Source organism: Sciurus carolinensis, unplaced genomic scaffold (genome assembly GCF_902686445.1).
Source record: "Sciurus carolinensis unplaced genomic scaffold, mSciCar1.2, whole genome shotgun sequence".
NCBI lineage: Eukaryota > Metazoa > Chordata > Mammalia > Rodentia > Sciuridae > Sciurus > Sciurus carolinensis.
In genome coordinates this window covers 2,012,501-2,034,376 of record NW_025920121.1, presented here as the reverse complement: position 1 = coordinate 2,034,376, position 21,876 = coordinate 2,012,501, and the positions used below count along the sequence as shown (strand labels likewise).

Here is a 21,876-nt window from a genome sequence, read left to right as displayed (position 1 = left end):
AGCCAACAGAATGTTTAGTTTAAAACAAATCATCAGTAATGTAAACAAGAAACAATTACTTTAAGATAAAAGGAAGGAGATGGCAGTTGAAGAGAAATTGGAATGAGTAAAACTATTGGGGATTTTCTGTAAAATGACAATTGAGTTGAGTATGAAGTGGTGTGTGTATGTATTTTTCCCCGCCTTTTTAAATAAAAGACTAAGGGGAACCAAGTAGGGGGAAAAGGAATTTGCTGTCTTGGAACTCAGTGTTATGAGACAATTAATATACAGAAATGACTTTGATTTTCAGACTTTATGGCAGAAATGGTTAAGGGTGGAAATAAGGGATCTCTCTGTAAAAACCTAGAGAAAATGCAGTATTCCTATGTATAATAATGTACAATAATATATTTTTAAAATAATTCCTCAATACAGCATTATAGGTAAAATGGACTATAAACATATCCTTTTAGTGTGTCCATTAACAAAATTCTTGGGAAGGATCAAATACCTATCAACCTTATTGAATCTACCCTGGAAAAAGGCATTGTATTTAAAAAGTTCAAGGTAGTTTCCTTAATAAAAATTTTTTAATATTAGTTTGAAAGGATATCCCTTACTTTTATCATATTAAACTTGAGCAATTGGGTAGTAGAGAAACAGTTTCTGGAAACATTTTTTTTTCATGAAATTCAAGATATGTATCCTTTGAGAAGTCTCATAAAAACAAAATGCACAGCATGTATGTGGTGAATAAAAGCATCTAAAAATTTGATGAGGCATTCTAACCAGTCTACAAATAATACATTCTGTACCCTGCAATTTTCAATGATGAGGGTATTATTTCTTTTTTCTTTTTTTCTTGTTTCTTATAAGACCTGCTGCAGCTGCATATTTGGGGTCCTGGAACAACAAGGACACTCAGTACAAATGATCTTTGGGATTCAGGAGAGGTAGCTTTTTTTCCTTCAGTTTAAAAAATCTTTCTTAGGGTTGTAGGATTTGCAAAGACTCCCTTGTATAAATGGCATAATTTTATTTTCAGATTCAAGAGTCCTATCGTTTGAATCACTGGATCTAAAGTAAAAGATCCTTTAAATCTAGAGATCTGTGTTTTAAAACCATTCTAGTGTAATATGTATTCTTTCATCATTTTAGCTGTATGGTTTTGCCATGTTCTGTTTAGGGGGTGATTGTTTTGTTGTCATAATGTTATGTTATGTTATGTTAATCTAAACTCATCTTGGTCATGTTCAATTTTTTATTTCAGTCTTGTAGCAAAATGAATTGTGGAGTATTACAGATAATCAATTACAAAAAAATTTCTGTTTTTTTTTTGGCAGAGTTTGAAGAATGAAATCCGATGGAGGACAGAAATTCAAGTCCTGCCTCAACATTTTGGAGAAGACCTAAGCAACTTAGCCAGACTCTGTCTCAAAATATTTACGGAGGGGTTGGAGATGTAGCACTGTGGTAAGCACCCTGCATTCAGTCCTCTAAAAGAGTAAAGTTTAACCTGTGCATGGATTCCTTTTACACCATCCCAGAGAAATGAGACTCTAGCCTTAACTTAAGTGCTTTTCAGGATAAGTAGCTCACTACCTAGAAAAGCAACTCCTTTACTGTTGGACATTTTAAACATTTTTCTTCTTTAAGCCAGAATCTGCTCTCCCTTAATGCTTGCCTGTTGTTCACACTTTATCCCAGTTGGGAAGTGAATATCGAGTCTGGCCCCTCCTGCCTGGAGCAGCTTTTCAGACTGTCTGATGGTGGCTCTCCTACCAACCCTGCTACCTACCAAGACATTTTGTTCCATTTTCAAACATAATAAGTTTAAATGTCCCAGAACATTTATTTGGCCTAGTAAAACAGGACCCCTAGACTTCCTCACTAACTAGTCTTATTGCTGTATATGTCATAGTTGTTTATTTGAACTGAAAACAGTATTCCAGACACAGTCTGAGCAACATCTAACCATGAGAGCTTATTGTCTTCCTTGATTTGCTTGTGCCATAGAAATATATCACCTATAGAGGACCTGTGTCCTGCAGTTGCAGCCACCTGCAGTAGAGCCAGAGATGAACAAAGCAAAAGCTGTTTGTGAAATTAAGATATATGTAGCAAACCTCATTAAAGTTTCTGGATCCTTGTGTTACTTGTACACAGTTCCTGCTTGCTTGTCTGGTTTTCCTAGAGCTGTCATTTGATTAGAAGCAGCAAATTGGAACTGGGACAAAAAAAAAACCTGATAACTTAAGAGGTAACAGCTGTCAGAAAACAGGGGGCCAGGAATGGAGACACTAAAAAAGTGCAGCTGTCTGGCATTATTTAATGTAGACTTGAACACAGCTGTATGAGTCTTGCTAGTACCTGAAATTTACTGTGTTACAACACAGTCAAGATAAGTCTGGACCCCTATTTATTTTCATAATTAACTGTTTGAACTTAAAATGACACTTGACATTTGTCTTTGTTAGGGTTTGTTTGTTTCAGCTGGTTAAATCAGTTTTCTTAAATTGTTCTGAGTCTTGGTGTTGTCACTCAAAATACTCACAGGTTTTCTTATATGCAGATTTAGTAAGTCTGTCTTCTTCCTCTACTGAAATTATTCTTAAAATGAGAACAAGAGGAAAACCTAGTAGCATGCCACAACTTATTAGCACATTGGTCACTTTTTCTGGACATGGTTATTTAGTTTTTTCTGTATGAATGTTGTTACTCTGTTGTTCAAGACCAAATTTACCTTTTGGTTGAGACATTTTCCTACTATTTATGTATATGACTTTATTACAAGGTGTATTTTAAAGGACTTAAGGATTGCGGCATGACTAGACTAACCCTAGTGTTTTATCATTCTTCTTTGCAGTCTGTAGTTCCTAGACCCTCATTTTTGGAGCATTTGAGAAATTTGCTTGGTTCCACCTTCCTAAACCCTTCCAAATTGAGTAAGATTGTGTGTGTGTTTTAAGTTAATCTGCAAGATAGCATCATATCCCCACTTTGTATTTTCAATTTATAATGACCCTTATTTTCTCAAATAAAATTTTAACTTTGAATTATGAGTTCTTGGAGATAGATTTTTGTGCCTTTACTTTGATAATGTAAGGAAAATGCTTCTTTAAGCTATCTTTATTGGAAAGAAGAAGTTTAGTCAAATTTGAAGAGATTGGAGCTGGTTTTGTGCTTTGATTTGGTCACTAGGATAATTAAACCTGAGGAACTTTGTTCTGTACTATTTATGGTAATCTGTAGTAGTGGAGAATGGTGCTGTTTTCTTCTCAATCATTTTTCACATTAGTTTTCTACCCAGTTACTCTGGGATTGAAGTAACCTGTTGATAACAGTCTTGAACCCTGTTCGAACACAAAAGTGATAATATTTGATAACACTTTTCTTTGAATGATAACTATAGAAAAGTTGGTGATTCAGGTGAAAATATATCTAATGTATCTCTCCTCACAGCAAAGTTCTTACATTTGTGAGAATGATTACTTCCAAGGGCTTCTTGGTGTTTCATGAGAGCCTGAAACACTCCTACTGTAGAATATGTGAGCCTTTGTCCCCAGCAGCATGTCACCCCTCTGCCCTGAGTTTGAGGTGAGAGAAATCCCAGTGCCCAGGTTCTTGAGAAGGGAGGAGGTGATGGCATAGGAGTGAGTGCATGGGACTCATCTCGTGGGTCTTGTGAAGGGCATAGGTTTGCTTCCAAATGGCAGCCCACACTGGCGTCCTTGCTGATGGTGCTGGCTCTAGGGTGAGCAAATGAATACTTTGAGATCATAAAGAAAGCTTATCCACTGTCGAAAGTTTGTTGTACTTTCAGGAGTATTTTATTATGTTGCCATATGATAGGAGAGGGAGATAACAGACTTCTGAAACAGCTATTGTTATTTGCTAAATTAATTCTATAGTGTTTTCCTCTGGTGACATTATTCTTCTTAGCATTATTTTAAAGTTAGTCTTCGTATTTTATTTGTACCTCATAATCTAAGTTATCCTTTGGTGTCACTTGTGTACAAACTGTATTTTGAAGACATAAGCTATGAAACGTTTGTTGGTCATTGCGATGTAAAATATTGGATCAGAATATTTTGACAACATTTAATAATCCGAAATTTTTCTTTTTTTATTGCCTGTCTCTCCATTATGTCTCAGTTGAATAAAACTCTTCTATATTTCATACTTTTTACCTTTATTTATTCCACATTGTAATTATTTTCAGCCTTTCAGGTTTTTTGTTTTTAAACTAAAACCACCCATTGCTGCATGAGTGACTCCTCCCTTGTGCTCCTACCACCAGTCCATGCTCCACCACATGTCCCCAGGGTTAATGGGCTCTTTCCAGTCTTGTCTCATAATTTTCCCATTGATTTAATTTTGCTTTTGATACCTCCTTTTAATGCCATATTTACTGGCCAAACCTCACAACTTCTTTATTAGCCCTTTATGCTGCATGACAAGTAAGAGTGTTTAAATTATTTAAAATCACATAGCATTTCGTTTGCTTGACAAGTCTATAAAAACTAGTAGCTAATGATTCTTTGATACTTGAGGTTAGATCTGTTGGTAGAGTCCAAGCATGGCATGGTGCTTGTCCTGGAAAAGGCTCCTGTATGCCCAAGCCCCAAAAAAGTAGTGAAAGATTGCTGTCATTTTCCTCTTGGGTTTTTACAGAATGAATATATGAAAGTAATTTCTTCATTAAAATTGAGTCATGACACAAACAAAGCTTGGGAACATTAGAAAATGTAAGTTTCAGTCTTTCACGTGCAACACAGAAATCCCTAGAAAAGGTAATTAATGCATTTAGTTTATTTTGTCATCAACAAAGTGAAGTTTACCTGCATTATACCAGCCACTGGCCACCTCAGACTGTGTCAGATTTAGGTGAGACAAGCAAGCAGCCAAAAATAAATGGGCTTTGCCTGTTAGTCCCTTTCTTTGACACTTGAGTTGACTTTGGTGAGGTTGCTGTTTTTATCAGCAGTTCTATCTGGAACAGAGAGAGTGGATCATCAAAATTCACCAGATAACCCCCAATTCAGTTTTAGCCATTAGTGTAGATTGCCTTCATCTCTGTATATTTGACAGAGTTGCTCTAACATAGCAGAGTTGATTGCTTTCATTTTCACCTCCTCTCCACTTTACTGGGTTATGTGTTGATGTCAGAGAAATGACCAGAAGTCAGGAGAGAGAATGTACTTTGAATAATTTACAAAAATGTTGACAAGCTCCTGATTTATTATAAGTTAATGCACATGTATCACCAAAGCATGCTTCAAGAACATCAGCAATGACTCAGACATGTAATCCTTAAGTTGGGAAACTTGGAAGAGCATCTGGCATACTTGGTTGATGCACTGAGAACCTGTGGTCCCTGGACCAACAGTAGCATTAGGAATGTAGATAAGGGTCACAAGCTCTAAAGTGGGCTCCAGTAGCTAGATTTTTGATGCACACCCCAGTTTGGTAACTACTCTGTTGTAATCATAGGACATACTATTAGAAGATTGCAAGTAAATGATTGTGGTAAATTCTGTTCTTACTATTCTATTTTGTTATTGATGCCTTTTAATAGAACTTTTGAATTTTAATTTGCAGTACTTTAGTTTTCTTTCAAGTCAGTTGACACTTCATGTTTTTTTTTCTTAGTAATTCTCTAAAATTTAGGGTCTAAATGAGATGATTTGGTATGTTTTAATCCTTATGTGGGTTAATATGTCATTTTCAGCCCTCAAGTGGGTGTATCTGTTGGCAGTTATTAAACAATTCCTAATTGGTTCATAGAACTTCAGAAATGTATGACCAATATAAAGTATAGAGGAATCAACCTCATACTGAAAATAAACCACTTTGGGTTAAAAAAATACAGGAGAGGCTTTGGAGCATGTGGTACTACTTGAAGCCTGATTCTGAGGCTCCCATGCTAGCATATGAATTAACAGCTTTCAAGACTTTGTCATATATTATTTGAGTTAACACAGGTGAGATGCACTTGGTTACATAAATTATATCTAAGGACTAACAAAAGGTGATATTGACAGATTTCTGTTCATTTTTCAGTGTCCCCCCCTTATTTGGGCAGTGCTTAAGGGCATAATGATTTCCAGGTCCCTCAAGATTTCAGACAGCTAAACTTGATATGTAATTTTCAGTTTTTTTCTTCATAATGTATGCTAAGATTCAAGATAGAGATTATGTATGTAAGTCTAATAGTTTTACCTAATAAGAGTAATCTAGATTTTCTTGTTTCATTTTTCTCTGTCATTTATAAGTACACAGTTTGGATCCAAACACATGGAAAACTGTTGAAATTGTTCACATAGATATTGCAGATCAAAGTCAAGTTGATTCTGCACTAAGTAAAATCCCAGTTGAATGGCATTTTAATGTGTACCCTTTTACATGTAAAAATGATTTTCTTTCTTTCCTATATGACCTGTATTTTCACACTAAAATAAGCCTGGAGCTCAGCCTCAGCAAAGAGACAGACTCAGAGTGAGAGAAGGTAACTTGTTTCTGTGTGAATCTTGCCTCTGTGCAAGTGATTCATTTTAAGAAATTCCAGTATACCTGGTTTACATAGGTGTGTGTTTTCATTGAAGAAAGATTGTTTACAAGAGTCTTCTCTCTTGAGTTCCTTTAAAATGAGAACTTTATACGTTTCAAGTGTATTTAAGAAGGCAGAATTTTAATTTATACAAAGTTTTCAGTAACTGAGCTAAGGCTATGGTTATTATTCATGGAAAATATTTCATGTGTAGGACCTTAAGTTAACTGTTTACCTTTCTATTTTGATCACTACTTTATTTATTTATTTATTTATTGTGCAGTGCTTGGGATCAAACCCAGGGCCTTGTGCTTGCAAGGCAAGCACTCTACTGAGTGAGCTATCTCCCCAGCCCTTGATTACTATTAAATGTAAATATTTGTTCTTCAGGCTTTTGACTTAAATTTTTGCCATAAAAACACTCCACATGCCAAATTAAGACCTTTATATTTTGTTGCTGAGGTTTGTGAATATTAACTCAGATCTTATTTTATGGCATGGCAAGTACCAGGTGGATTTGCAGGGCACCTTTACAGATTTTTTACCAGTGAAGATAACCAGTGCTCTCTTTCTGCTAATCCAGAGAGCCAAAGCTTTGGGAAAGCAATAGCACCCCTTGTTTTGTCAGGTCAAGCATAATATGTTCAGTCAGCATCACCTTCCTTTACTGTTTTTAGTGTTTATTCTCTGACCCCATTAGTTGTGTCAGCTGAACAGAAATGACTCTACACTGATGTGTCATTTTGCGTTGAAATATGAATGTAAACCTAAAACAAATTTCCCTGACCTTTGCTCAGAAATCACAGGAATCAGAGCTGACATCTGGGACCATATGCCTGACTGGTCTCCACAGTGCTAGAGCCACTCTCCTATTGAGAAGAGCAAATACTGTGAAGGAACCTTCTTCAAATTTAGTTGTTCTGTGATGTGAAGTTATTTTAATTTTAAGGTTACACCAGGTCTGTGATGTGAACAGCATGGCAGCACTAGACCAGACTAGGAAAGGGAGATATGGAGGAGTCAGGTTGTTTGTCAAGGCCTCACCGCAAGTTGTTGGCCCAGATGACAGGTGTATTATGTTACCAGTGCCCCATGGTTGGGAAGTTCTGGCACATACTTCCAAAGGAGGTATTATTAATATTTTCTAAGTTGTTGTAGGCAGTATCAGTGACAGTGACATTTACCAAAAATATTTGATATTTCTTTAAGCCTGAACTTGTCTTTCTGATTTATCCTTCTTCTCTCTGCATGTTTGGGAGGGGGTAAAACTCTTGCATATGAAGTCAGGAAATCCATTTAAAATAGATCGGATCAAAACCACTCAAATTACAAGGTCACAGAATTCAGTTCTTCATTTTTCCTACAAGGAAATCAAGTAACCTATTAAATCACTGAAGCCCCCTGACTCCAGGCTTCATATTGTCAGTGATTAGAATATAGTCTGTTTTTTATTTTATTGTTGTTTGTTTTAATTACCTTTTACATGCATTGTGCTTGGAACCCTGTAGATTATCTTCTTAACAACTCTTGGTCCTACCCTTTAAAGAATTTTACTGCAAAGACATAGGCATATATAAAAATTGGAAATCAAATAGAGGAAATTGTACTAGTAGTTCAAGTAACCACCAAAGTTGGAAACAACCTCACACATAAATACAGTAAATTGGTAATAGTATCCATCTATCCTACTACTACTAGTCGCATCCTGTCCAGTCTATTCTAGGTAAAAGTTCTGTCTTCCCATACTCCCATTCCTCTGCCATTTCTCTTGAAAGTGTCTGAAACACTTTAAGTTTAACCAGTTGTATTTTTTTTAAATTCTAGATGTCATTCAAATTTTAATGTTCATTTATCTTTCATCTTTTCTTCTTGTTCTTTTGGCTCTCTAACATGCTGCCATTCTGCAAAGAGAGTCTTTTGATCAAGTGACCATCACAGTTGATACCACAAAAATCACAAACATAAAGGTAAGTAACAGGAGGCTTACCCTGAAGTAAAAATAAATGCATCAGCAACTCTCTGCTTGTGACATGCTACTTTCTTTTCAAAAGTAACACTTTGAATGCACTGTACTAAATTTCAAGACCAAGCTATTAGTAAATTACCATATTAGTGAATAAATGAATATTGTGCTAGGTATATATCTTCTGCCAAGCTGGGAGAGCCACAGTGAGCAGCATAGACATGTGACCCTTATTCTAGTGCAGCTCAAAATCCATCAGTCAAAAACAATCTTTAACAAAGAAGTACACAGATAACTAATCACAAGTCTAATAAATGCTATAAAGGAAATATATAAGGTATGTTGAGGGAATTCTAAGAGATCAGGAAGGCTTCCCTAGGGAAATGACTTAAGCTAAGGCAATCATTATCTATACTAATGATGGAGGACAAAGGTATGGATCATCTCAAAATGGTATCCAGTCTCAAAATCATTTCCCATGTTTAGACTGCAATCTTAGTCCATTAATACCTTCAGTGTCAACAAGTTCCCTTCATCATGTACCTTTTCTTTTTGGTTCTACCCAGACATAATATAATGATAAAATAAGAAATCTTTGATATGTTTTGGTATCCTGTGAAAGTTTGATTATAGTATTCTCCAATTAGAATTTTGTTTAATATTATAAGTACTGGGATAAGACAAAGGGAAAGCCAGGAAGATCGTTAGTAAATTACTACGATGTCATCAAGATGCATCTTGCATTTGATAATTTCAGAGGATATGAGTTTTAAAAGAAATGAACTTGGAGTAGAACCATAGTGCAGGTACTTTTTGATGTAATGCTTTCCATCTTATTTTTTCATCCTTAGCATTTTTATACCATCAAAATCATATATTTAATATTTTAATGCATTATAAACTGGGCTCTTATTGATTTTTGTCTCTGTAATTTTTTGTAAACCTAATGTAGAGAATAAGTAAAGTTAAGAGCCAAATAGAAGTGTTGAACTTGAAAAATTAACAGTTATTTACTTTAACAGTAGTAGTGGTTTCAGCAGTGGTTCACAGTTTAAAAGAAAATATCAGAAAACATCACCAGTATACACTTTCACCTAAATTTCTTGACTTTATTTTCAGACCCTCTCCGTTTTTAACTCACTCTAGTGTACTAATCCCTTTTTCCTGCCTCAGGTAGGCACCATAACCAGATATAGTTTGTCCTTACAATTCTTCACTTAATATCTTGTTTCATTACATGGGTTCATATTGGAACTCCCTAAGTAGAGTGAACTACTATACAGTAACTATTAGGGTAGAAGTAGCGATAGAAGAGAGAAAAATACACATTGAATAAAAGTTATGTGAGATGAACCGATGTTCTAAAACATACGATCAGGCCTCTCTCTTCACAGTAGCCTAAGCAGTTAGAAAGTAGCCTTATAGAAGGCAGACTTCTCTCTTTTTATAATTGAATTTATATTCATGACCCACTCTAGATCTTCCTGGGAATAAAATGAAGTTTACTGTGTAAACTGTTTTAAAAGATTGAAACAAATAAGAATTTGAATTAGAACTATTACAGCTCCTTCTTTGTTTTTGGGAGTCGTTGTCATCAATTGACCATTACCATAGGGAAACAGACAGAAATATAGGGGAGTCCTTCTGTTTTGTTTGTGTCCAGCTCTTTTTGTTGTTATTGTTTTATTTGTTAATTTATGAGAGTGTTTAGGCTGGTATGGGCAGAAAACTCTCCCTCAAGTGGTCTAGTCACAAAGAAGTGTGAGATTATTTAGGACAGTTATTTAGTTCGTGTGATATAGCTCCTGGAAAACAATATTCTCCTCATTTAAAAAATGGGTGTTGTACAGGTACCTGAGCAAGGGTACATTTCCTGTACTGCTGTTGATATATGCCTTCTCACATCAGCCAAATGTTCACAGAAAATGAGATCATCTGGAACATAATGTTGCCTTAATGATCTAGACTTAAATCCAGCCAGACACAGGTCAACACTGAACAACAAAGATCCTTGACATTCGTTTATTCATTCCTTCAGTGATTTTAGAGGGAACATAGTAGAGACTCAGGATTCAGGTGAGGTCTTCTACCTTAAATGTTCTTCTTTTTAGTTGTCAGTGCAGCTTTATTTTATTAATTTATATGTGGTGCTGAGAATTAAACCCAATACCTCACACATGCTAGACAAGTGCTCTGCCTCTGAGCTACAAATCCAGCCACTTAAAACTTCTTTGATCTTTGCTGTAGGTGGAAAGAAGATAGTCCAAATTCTCGGTGTCCAAACTGTGAGAGAAACTGGAGCAGATCAGTGCTCTCACAAACAAACCTTACAACAACAGGCCTCCGGAGACTACAGAAGAAGGTGAGCACTGGGCTGGCTTCTGAGTATTTCATGCAGGCTTGGGGAGCTTGCTCCCACATAGGGAGTTTGAAAGGTGTTTTCAGCAGCACCTCTCGAACCCAGTGAGTGATGCTGAGCTTATGGAGGTGAAGCTCATGCACTCTGTTTTCATTTAGAAAAATCCCATTTTGTACATCATTTTTACTCTGGTCTATTAAGAGAAGAATGGGTAATGATTAGCTGGAAATAGACCTACTGTCCGCATCCAATTACAGGCAAAAGTGTTACTGTCATAATATATTAAAGCAGCCCTAAATGTTGTTTTTGGGACTCTTCATTTCTGTATAAAATTTACTTAAACATAGATTTTATTCCTTCTGATAACCATTAACATATAATGGTAGGATCATTGGATTAGAAGAGCACTTGACTTTGGTTTGGTAGGGACATGATTAGTTAATATTGGCAGATGTGTTACCTCCTTTATGGACATGACAAAGGCACTAGACTGTGTTGGCTTTGACTCCTTCTCCAGTATTCTTCCATTTGGAAAATCAATATAGCCTCCCTTGGTTTCTTTTGATTGGGAAAAAGAACTAGAGTGGGAGGCTTTATCCTAACATTTGGTGCTACATAATCTTATGGAACCAGTCTTTTAGCACCAGCTTACTTGGTAGCATATAGTCCCAGACCATGTCCCAGGATGTTTAAAGGTCCTTCATATCCAACTTTTTATGCTCTTGTTACATGACTGCTTCAACTCTTTCCATCTGAATGTCTAATGCTAACTTGTACTCTAGGCTATGTACCCCTTATGCAAAATGTTTGGGACTAGAAGTGTTTCAGATTTCCAAATATTTGCATATATACAATGAGATACCTTGGGTATGGGTAGTCAATTTGTAACGTGAAACATTTATGATTCATATACAGTTAACTTGCTATTTAGGAAAGGGTGGATTCTTTTTTTCCTTTATTGTTGCATTTTTTGTGGTTGCTAGGCATGAACTAAGGACCTTGCAAATGCTAGGCAAGCACTCTGCCACTTAGTTACATACCCAGCCTCTGATGTAATCTTATGCAATATTTGTATACACCTATATTCTGGTACTGGGGATTGAACCCAGGGGCACTTAACTACTGGGTCACATCTTCAACTCCTTTTCCTTTTTTGCATTTTATTTAGAGACAGGGTTTTGCTAAGTTGCTTAGGGTCTCACTCAGTTGGCTGGCCTTAAACTCCCAATTCTCCTGCCTTGGCCTCCTGAGCTGCTGGGATTACAGGCATGTGCCTCCACACTGGGCACACCTTCATTTTGACTGTGACCCATCACATGAGGGCACATGTGGAATTTTCCTCTTATGTGATTTTGGCACTCAAGAAATGGCAAATTTTTGAGTAATTCAGGTTTATTCATTAGGAATGATCAAACTGCATAACATATTCCAGTGAGGAATATCTATTTCAAAACTTAAAGTAATATAATTTTGATTCATCTTAAATTGTCTATAGAAATCTCAATCCAGTTCTTTAACTTCATATTCACTGTGCTACTTAATTTTCAACGATTTCTCTTATATTAATAGATGGATGAATGCCCTAAAAGACCTTTGACACTAGTATAATTTGGTGTTAGAATTAATTATACTAAAGCATACATGGTTTTACAGATCAAATACAGAATTTCACATCAAAGCCATCAGCGCTGTCAAAAGTTTCCATTTCTTGGAGACCGAATTGCAAAAGCTCCCCAACTATGGACTATCTCCCTACCAAGAATTTCCGGCATTGAAGGTAAAGTGTATACGTTGGGATGATTGTGGGACTGTTTTAAGTAATAACTGTTCTATGTTTTTTACTTACCAAAAAATTCATCTAACATTTATTGAGTACTTCCTGTGGACACATGTTAGGTATCATGGCATAATCCTGATGACTATCCTGTGGACATAAGTATTCATGTGCATTTCCCATTTTACCGATGGGGAAAATTCTAAGTCTGACCATCAAATAATTGGTTAAGGCAGAATTCAGGCTGAGACTCTATGACTGCAAAGCTTGCATTCTTAATCAGTATAACATCTGGTTTCTCCTTTGATGTTTCTTGTGAGCTTCATTCATTCACTAAGTGCCTCATTAGACCACATAGTAAGCAGTGAGGATACCATGTAAGATGCAGCCTCACTTTCTTTCCTCAGAGATATTATAGTATAGTGGAGAGGGCAGAAAAGCAAACATGATATCGTGAGAATAGTAAAATAAATTAAAAAATGATCCAGTTTTTCAGGCCCCTCCAAAAATGAGGAGTCTGTTTTCCAAATATTAGCAAAATAAATAGTAGAAAGTATATGATTTACAGAAAGATATGTATGTTTGCTTTATTTCCAATAGTATATATTACTCAGTGAGACATTAAGACATTTTTTACATTTGCTAACTCCCAGCAAAATCACACATTTCCTCTACCTGTGTTTCTCTTGCTCTTCACTTTTGCTTAAATGCCATTCCACCAGAAAACATTACCTCTCAGGACTAGAGTAACCACCTCCTGTATGCTATTGGAGTTTGCCCATGTTTACTACATGTCAGTCTTATGATTTCCTGGGGTGATATAAAATTGAACCATGGTTAAGTTCCACGTCTTATGGAACTCCCTAGCCTCAGCACATTTCCTGGTGCTCATGAATATATGTCAGATGAATGAGTTACCTACGCACTGCAAATAATGCTTCATTAATTCCACAAGACTGGCCAGCATATAGGTGGGAAGCTGACCTACCAGGAAGTCCCTAAGTTCTACCTTGTCAGAACCAGAAGCTTGAGAGAGTATCCAGGATGTCATAGCAGGCTTAAATGGATCCCTTGTTGCCTATGGCCCAGAAAGACCCACAGGGGAGACAAAGCAAGAGCAATCTCCAAGGTCTGGAATCTCCAGACCCTTGTATCCAAAGTTGATGGATGCCAGCCTGTTCCACTTTGAATGGCATTGTTGTCAAATGCTTTGCCATCACTTCACAGCAGCATTGTTAATAGAGTTCTTCAGGGAGAAGAATCAAAATCAGAGTAGCAGGATTTTGAGTGGAAGGGGATGTTGGGATAGTCAGTGGAAGTGACTTTCTGGAAGGTAAACTCTGTCCTAATTCCTGAAGGAAATTGCAGAAAAAACAGAACACCCATTAGGGCTGAACATTTGGTTTGTCTTTTTCTTTTGTTCTGTACCTCATATTGTACCAAGGCATAGCTTAACAACTAAGCCATATCCTCTTTCTTTTGTATATTTCTGTTTACAGCCAGGGTCTGGCTAAGTTGCTTAGGGCATGAATAATTTGGTGAGGCTGATTTTGAACTCAAGTTTCTCCTGCCTCAGACTTCCAAGTCCCTGAGGTTACAGGTGAGAGCCATCACTGCATATGGGCATTTCATTTTGGCCAGATATCTTTTGGTTTGTATGTTTCTTAGGAAGTGGGCAGGAGAAGGGAGAATGGGTTGTAGATAAATTGATTGTGGTTGTGAAAGGCTGGGGGATAGGGTTTGAATTTGCTCAACATTCTTCTTAAATGATATAACCTGAGAATGTAATTTATCCCAACTGTCCCAGCCTTTCCTCCTGCCCCATGCCACTGTGGATCACTGAGGGGTTTCTGTGGTCAGAGTTCAGCCACAACCCTTTTTGTGTTGACTAAGACTGGCCTAAGTGTTTCTAGAATGACACACCCCAGGACCGCAGGTCTTGACAGGTGACTAAAGCTTTTGTCAGTATTGCTTTCAAATAAGGAAGTATAAAGTCTTGAGAAACTAATTTGTTTAGTGATGGTTTTCTACCAAAGCTTTCCACAGAGGTCAGACTGGAAAAGAATCCAGTCTTCTGCCATACTGATTGTCTCCAGATATTCCAGTTCATCAGTCCTTATGAACCTTTTTTTCTGTTTTGAATCATGTCAGTAGAATGTTGTTGGAAAAGCAGCAGGCTTAAAATGGAAGCATCATTACAATTAGTGTTCTCAGTAAGAAGCTGGGGGTAGGAGTTCTCACAGGATGTGAACAAATGATGTATTAAAAATCATTTATCTGAACTGCACAGAAGCTGAAACTATCTTCACATATACTTAAAGTCATCCCTAAAAGACCAAGGTGCTGCCAAGGGTTTTATCCTGAAGACAGAGGCATTGATTCAGGGACTTGATAATAACTCCAGGGTTAAGAAAGTTGGATTCTGATCGTTTATTAGTATTCCCTCAATAAATTCCTGCCTGTGAACCAGAGCTTGAGGCCTTTTTCATTTTAAAGTTTGTTTTCAGTTTATGAGCATAAAAATTATCCAGTGGGGAGCTATATTTTCCCGGAAGTGAGTTAGGGTTTCTTCCCCTACCCAACACAAGTTTATCTGAAGTCTCTAGCTGACCCCTACCTTCAGAACCATCTCCATTCTGAATGTTAAAAAGCAAGTCCATAGTCACTGTCTGACTAGCCATCCAGAGCATTAGAAGGAAGAGATACATCTACTTTTATCCCAAGAAACTCTATCCCTTGAGCCTTCTTCTAGGAGCTAATCAAGAATGAGAGATTTCTTTGTGAGATGACTAAGACAAAAAAAATTGTAAAGTGACATGTGTGAAATCATATCCTTTTTTTACTGATATCACCTCAGAAGTAGATAGAGTCTTTCTGCCCAGAGGATGCCTAAATGTAGCTGACACTGTAGCAGGAGCCTTCATGTGATGATGGCAAATATAATACTTTTCCTTTTTGTCCCTGGCAAACAGGACCCTAGATAGGAAGGAATGGTACCTACAAGGCACCTGTATGTTGAGTTAACACATGCTGTTGTTCCTAGAAGCAATCTTGGGGCAACACAAATAGAAAACTTACAAAACATTGCTGTAGCCAACTCAGGGAGAAACTAGAGGATCTCTTCTGGCAACAATTTCTCTAATAGAGTTCATTTCCTTTAACTTGTCCAAGTTGACCTGTGAGCCAGTGCAGTCCAGTACTGTTAAACATGAAAAGGCTGGTTTTTTTTGTTCACATAGCATTTAGCTTGGTGTTGGCTAACCTTAAATTTTTTTCTAGAAGTATAAACATTTAGTTGAAGCAAGACAATATCTTTTCTAATGACTGTGTCTGCTTGTAATTATTGCTTGTGTTTCACCATTTAAAAATGTTTTTCCTTTAACATTTCCCTTGCACATCCATGATATTTCACTTCTATGGAAAGGTTAAAATATAGTCAAAATGAGCCTGACACTGTAGGAAACTTGAAGATAATTTCTTATTCTTCTGACTGCTTTCCATGCCCTCTTCCCATTTCAAATATACAGCCTTGCATATGTTGTAACAACCAAGTAAAGTGCTAGCAATAAATTGAATTATCCTGCCAGGTTTTACACATTAATAAATAGTATATGTGCACATGGAGGGCATTTTTTGGGGAGGAGGGATACTGTGGATTGAAGTCAGTGGTACTTGACACCTGAGAGTCATCCCCAGCCCTATTTTGTATTTTCTTTGGACACAGGATCTCACTGACTTGCATAGTGCCTCATCATTGCTCAGGCTGCCATAGAACTTGTGCTCCTCCTGCCTCAGCCTCCTGAGCCACTGGGATTAAAGGCGTGTGCCACTGCACCCAGCTGGAAGGTGTTCTTTGAGTAACTGATTTATATGAAATATACTTGAGGGCAAGGTAGCTTCTCCTTTTTAGTTTCAAGTTCTTATTTATAGCCATATACTTAAGGAAACCTTAACTGTTATAGTATGTACTTTTCTTGTTCATCCAGTCACTATATTCATGGAAAACTAAATTTTTTTCAGAATCTTTTCTGTTCTTCCCACCTCAAGCTTGTCTGCCAGCATCACTCATGAGCTGTGTATAGTGCCATCCCCTCCCCTGCCTGGTCTGCCATGGGTACCCATCCTGTACACAGGCCTGTGATACTCTTGTCATCCTGCATGAGAAACTGCCATGTCTCCCAGTTAGAGATAGGCATCTCAACTTCCTTTGTTCGAATCCAGCAGACTCCCCAGCTTACAAGCCCTGTCACTTAATTTTCATTTTTGGTTTATATCTGTATGCCATCCTCACACACCAGCCTGTGCCTTGTGTTGAGCTACAGTTGTGCCTCACCTGCCACATTCTCAGCTCTGTGAGAAAGATTGGCTTTCATTTTAAATTCTTTTCCTCTTTTCTGTGGCAGCACTTACTGTTTCACTTCTTAGTTTCCCCAAGCACTCTACTTGATCTTTCTAATCTAATGTTTTACATATATATATATATATATGAATGCATATATATATTTATATATTTATATTTATATATTTCTGGCATAATGTTGACTTAAGAGCCTTCCCCAAGTCTGAGAGGGAAACAGGTGATGTAGAAAGCAAAGACCTGAAGGAATAAAGTGACTTGCTTCAAGATGATTCCAGATCCCTGGCACTCAGGGTAGGGTCTGTGGCAACAAGGCTGAGCAGTGGACACCCTTCCTCTGCTGCTGGCTGTTTTGCATTCTGCTATAGTTTCCTTTCTTTGCATTTGCTGAACATAACCTCTACCAGCCCCCTTCCTGGTCCTGCAGTTACAGTTGAGGATTTTGACTATGATGGACTCATACATGTAATGACCTCTGGGTTGATTTGTAGTGACAACTTTTGTTTGCTGCACACCTCATTGACTTGCTTACCAATACCAACAAGATGTGGTTTCTTTCATAACCAAACCAGCAAACATATGGCTTTCCTGAGAATTTATAGAGCATGTATTTTTATATGAACCTAACCTATTAAGAGATATAAATCTACTTTGTTGTTGTGCAGCTATATTGGTCACACATAAGCAATTTTAGTTCTGTTTAGTGACTGTTTTCAAGACTGCATTTGAGATTTATTTATTTCATATCAGTGATAGTAGCTATTATACTGTCTCAATGAAACATTTCCTTCTTCTCTCACTATGTCTTACTAAAGCCTCCCCCTAGTCCCTGCTTCATAAGAGAAAAAAATCTGCTTTGATCTGTCCCTTTATGGATTTCATCTTCCTTTGAAAGCAAGGGCTAATAGATGGTGAGCATAAAGCAGTGTTCTAGTGAAGTCTCAGACTTTAGGCATCTGCATGGTTGAAAGAACCAAGAATAAGAAGTGATAAAGTGAGGAAGGAGTGAACCCCAGCCTCTGTTATACCAGAGTACATGCACTTAATCCTGTTTTATATTTAGAGTTATAATATAAGATCATGTTTATAGAAGGGGAAAAAAAGTTTCCACTTACCTTTCAAAAATAAAAGAAAAAGGGTTAATAGATATTGCGGGAGAGAGGTCATATAGATAGGTCTAGGACTTCCTTTTCAGTTTCAGGACCTAATCCCTTCAGCCCACACAGGAAAGAAAAAGTAAATTACATATGTATAGTAAGAGCCAAGAATCACAATCTCTCAAAATCTCTCTCTCTCTCTCTCTCTCTCTCGCTCTCTGTCTCTGTCTCTGTCTGTCTCTCCTCTCTCTCTCTCTCTTACACACACACACACACACACACACACACACACCTCACCACCACCACCACCACCACCACCACCACCACCACCACCACCAGAAAATAAGCAAAAACTGACAATTCCTCTCAGGGAAATCTACATTTAAGTTTAGAGCAACTATTGTGAGTGGGTTGCTCATTTCCAAAGTCAATGGGTAAAAGTTTTGTGCATGATCCACATTTTCTCATCTTTAAATTGGAGCCAAATAGTTTATGATCTTATTTGTCTCTCCTTTCAGGACCATTTCCAGAAAGTATTCAATGTGTTCCCATGTATCTGTGTTGCAGGGGACTCTTCATTTTGGGCAGCCATGGATCTCTATACGCTATGGATGTATTCCTGTGTATAATTTTAGGAGCTACTCACCAGACCTTCATCTAAGCAAATCTATAGACCAAGCAGATGATTCTGCACACACTAAAGTATCCTCCACATATTTTTGAAGAAGACAGGATTAGGGAAAGGATACCATGGGGTATGGTGGAAAGAGTAGGAAGTCTAATGTCAGGCACATGCAAATTGGAGAAGGGGCTCAGGAAAAACACAACAACAAAATACAAGATAATGGCATATGCCCTTGTAGCCTTGCAATTCATCAGAGAAGACTCATGATAGCCATGTAGCAGTGTTCTTGTATTAGAAACAATTCATAGACAACCACCTAAGATTGAATCCATCATAGATATCAGCCATTCACCCCATAGTATGGTGTGGTTCATGGGCCTCATGATGACTTGTTTGACCAGTGGCATGGCCATTGTGGACTGCCATTCCTGTGTGCCCTCAGCAACTGTCATTCTTGTGGCAATTGAACTTACCATCCTGCAGACTAGCAGTGCCTTTGGGGACCTAGCCCAGAGTCTTGCACATGTTTGAGCTTAAATCCTGGATGGAGGGAACTGAGCTCATCCACAAGTATTGGTTCAGATGTATCCTGGATGTAGGGAACTGAGCTCATCCACAAGTATTGGTTCAAATGTGTCCCTTCAAAGCCAACCTCCAGTTCTCCTTTTATTGGTTAGACTTGTGCCACCATCAAACAGGGGAAAGACGTTGCCCTCCTACTGGCAAATGAGACACAACAGATTGACTTTCCCAAAAGTCTTTAATAATGTAACATTCAAGTGGGTCCTCTGTGTCAACATGACTGCCATGCTGTTAGCTCCATTTTCTACTCATGCCCCTGGTACCTAAAGCTCCCAACTTCAGAGATTGGAGGCTATAGATATGAAGCAAAAGCTTGGCATTGAAACAGTTCATTCCAGGGCCAGTATGGGAAGGGATTGGTAGTGAACTTTTCTTTCAGGATAGATGTCCAATGGTTAGGAGACAGTGTGTTCTAGCATTGGAGGCATTTTGTGGAGGGGTGGGGCAAAGGGTATCTCCTGAAAGATGGGAATTGGGAATGGGGATCTGGTCTGGCACTGTGGCATCCGATTAGATAGGGGCTGCTGTGAGACCACCAGAGCTGCTTTGCATAGCAACAGGGGTCTCTGCCCTGGGGCTACTGCCTCTGAGGTCATAACCCCTTCCTTCAGGGGTGTCTGACTCCCACAGACAATCTGGAATATGTCTGAGTTTCATCTCAGTGTTGATAACAGTTGTGGGATTGCCGGTTTTGATACCTGCATTTATACCATGGTGACTCTGTGTATTTATCCAGTACAAGAGTGGACTGTAAATGAAGGTGGAAGCATTCATCACTACTACCCACTGCTGGGCATGCCTCTTCCCCCACAGCTTCTTCCTCCAGTGAATAAATATAATGCAGCTGCCAGTTACTACACAACACAGTCCCATGAGTCCAAAGTATAGTGAGACCCAGGCTGAGGAAGTTAAAGAAAGAAAAGAGGCAGCTGACTGACAGCTCTGGCTTGGCATGTGAACTGTTTCTCATTCATCTCCTTGATTTGGCTCATTCATTCATCCATTCCCTTTCTCCCTCCTTATAAGTCCTACCTCATCATTTTATTATTCAGTTAAAGCTATGTCTGCAGAGAGCCTAAGAAACTGTGTTAGCCTTTTAGAGATAAGGGGCACTAGGTCTCAAGGGAACATGACCTGCTGAAACTGTCTCAGGCCTTCTGACTCCCAGTCCAGTACCCATGCTATCCCTCAGACTGATAAACTTAAGAACAAGACCCTCAAGGAACCACTTAACATGGACACCAATGTATGTTTTCTGGCTGGGGACAACATGGTTTCTGCCTTCCAATACTCATTAGTTTCCTAGAGGTGTCTGTCTCTTAACTATTTAGCACTCCATGCAGGCAGCCACCACCCCATCGATACAAAGCATCTTCCCCGAAAAATCTGTCCCCACACTCAAAGTTCTGAAGGGATAATTACTGCCAGCAAGGCCCAGCTTTGCCATTTGAGAATCCATACTTTGAGACTTGTTACCAGGCCCATGGCCCGGCACAGAATCAACTGCCCCATGAATTTGTCCACCAATGGGAATCTTCGGAAGGCCCAAGCCCCATTGTTGCCTAAAGATGATATCACCAGATTCTGAGAACTGGGCATTCCATGGCTGGTGCTTGTGGAATGACTCTGGGTTGATGGAAGGAAGGGACTCCATCTTGTGGCATCTCATGAGCGTAGTTCTCTTCCATCCAAATAGTGGTCCACCCCAGAATTGTCTGTTCCCAACTTCTTACATTGAAGTCACTAAACAGCCCCTAGAATAGGTCCCTCACACACACATGAGCTTATATTTATGCTTTTGTTTGGAAGCTATTTCTGGATATATTTTCCAGTAGGGAGTTGGGCAGTTAGCACAGTGTACATTGTGCAGATCTGCCCTTAAGAAGTTTGTGATCCAGCTGTCAGGGAAATAAAAACTGTTCAGGGGAACCAAGTATTCACAATCTTCTTCTTTGGCTCCTACTATCTCTCTGTTTCTTCTTCAACAAGGGCTGGCCAAGTGTTTTCTCAGCATCAGGGCCTGCGGGAACTCTCCTTGATGAGTCCTTCTTTTTCCAGCTTCATCTCCCTCTCCATCCTTTGTATACCTTTCCTTTCTTGTTATGCTAGATTCTCCAAAGGCCCTCTTTATTCACCTCTGGAGTTTGGCTCATGCTGCTCCTTCAGTCAGTAGTGCCTGTCCCCAAATTTTCACCACTGAACACCTCCTTATCTTCCCAGGTGGTGAACCATCCCTACCTCAGACAAATAGTCTCTTCTGTTGATTTCCCAGAACCACATCATCTCCAGTTGGAAGAGACTTGGAGAGTTGTCTAATCCAACTTTTTTCAGATGCTTGAGTACTGAGGGCACAACTTCTCTACTCAGCAACCATCCCCCCATGGTTTCTTTGACTCAGGGACTTGCTTACCACCTCCTGATTTAGCATGCTTCATTTATGACCAGCTCAGATAGAAAGCCATTTCCTAATCAAGGATAGCTCATCCTTCCAGTAGGTTGTATCAGTGGTCATGTGTTGGTCCCTTGTCACTATTCAGTTACCCCCATTTTTATCAGTAGCCAGAATGATCCTTTTAAGAATGGATGG

General features: G+C 38.4%; 1 pseudogene; it reads right to left on the bottom strand.

Annotated features, from left to right (window-relative positions):
• The window catches only part of LOC124973769 (disks large homolog 5-like), a 49,099-nt pseudogene extending 28,141 nt beyond the window's left edge, over window positions 1-20,958 (bottom strand).
• Between the last annotated feature and the right edge of the window lie 918 nt (window positions 20,959-21,876).